This window comes from Microtus ochrogaster, linkage group LG5 (assembly GCF_000317375.1).
Source record: "Microtus ochrogaster isolate Prairie Vole_2 linkage group LG5, MicOch1.0, whole genome shotgun sequence".
Classification (NCBI taxonomy): Eukaryota; Metazoa; Chordata; class Mammalia; order Rodentia; family Cricetidae; genus Microtus; species Microtus ochrogaster.
In genome coordinates this window covers 61,412,913-61,413,937 of record NC_022031.1, presented here as the reverse complement: position 1 = coordinate 61,413,937, position 1,025 = coordinate 61,412,913, and the positions used below count along the sequence as shown (strand labels likewise).

Here is a 1,025-nt window from a genome sequence, read left to right as displayed (position 1 = left end):
GTGTGTGTGCTCGGGATTTTAGTAACTGTGTGTCTGTGTGTGTGTGCTCGGGATTTTAGTAACTATGTGTCTGTGTGTGCTCGGGATTTTAGTAACTGTGTGTACTCGGGATTTTAGTAACTGTGTGTGTCTTTGTGTGCTCGGGATTAACTGTGTGTGTCTGTGTGTGCTTGGGATTTTAGTAACTGTGTCTGTGTGTGCTCTGGATTTTAGTAACTGTGTGTGTCTGTGTGTGCTCGGGATTTTAGGGTTAGTTTGCTTGGTTTTTGGTTTTTTTAATTGTTTTGTTGTAGTAGTTGTTAAGACAGGATCTCATTATGAAGCCTTGACTGGTGTGAAACTCATTATGCAAACCAGACTGGCCCAAACTGACAGAGATCCACCTGTCTCTGCCTCCTGGGTACTGAGAAAGGAAGTTGAGAGATTAAACTCAGCTAATAATTTGATTTTGTTGTTCATAAAAATAAATTACTCAAGCAAAGTGGAATAAATCAAAATGGAATAAACCATGGTATTCCTTAAAACTATTCTGTTTAAGCCGGGCGGTGGTGGCGCATGCCTTTAATCCCAGCACTCGGGAGGCAGAGGCAGGCGGATCTCTGTGAGTTCGAGACCAGCCTGGTCTACAGAGCTAGTTCCAGGACAGGCTCCAAACCACAGAGAAACCCTGTCTCGAAAAAACAACAACAACAAAAAAAATTATTATTATTATTCATCTTCATGTATTGAGAATTTATTTTCTGGGGCTGGGAATATGGCTCAGCAGTTAACAGCACTTGCTGCTCCTGCAAAGGACTCAGGTTCAGTTCCAGGCACCCGCATCGTGGCTCACGACCATCTATAGCGCCAGCCCCAGGAAAACCGAAGCCATCTTCCGGTCTCTGATGGCATGAGACATGCACGTGGTGCAGACACCCATACAGGCAAATCCGCAGACACACGAGTAAAAGTGATGAAAAGTTCATTGTCCACCCAATTGTCCACATAACTTTCCTGTCACCTTTTGTTTGCCCTGCTGCTGTTGC

General features: G+C 44.3%; 1 protein-coding gene across 1 annotated transcript in view; it reads left to right on the top strand.

The window, feature by feature from the left end:
• Tmem67 (transmembrane protein 67) overlaps positions 1 to 1,025 on the top strand; it is a 34,737-nt gene that overhangs the window by 10,276 nt on the left and 23,436 nt on the right. The gene's annotated exons all lie outside the window — the stretch shown is intronic.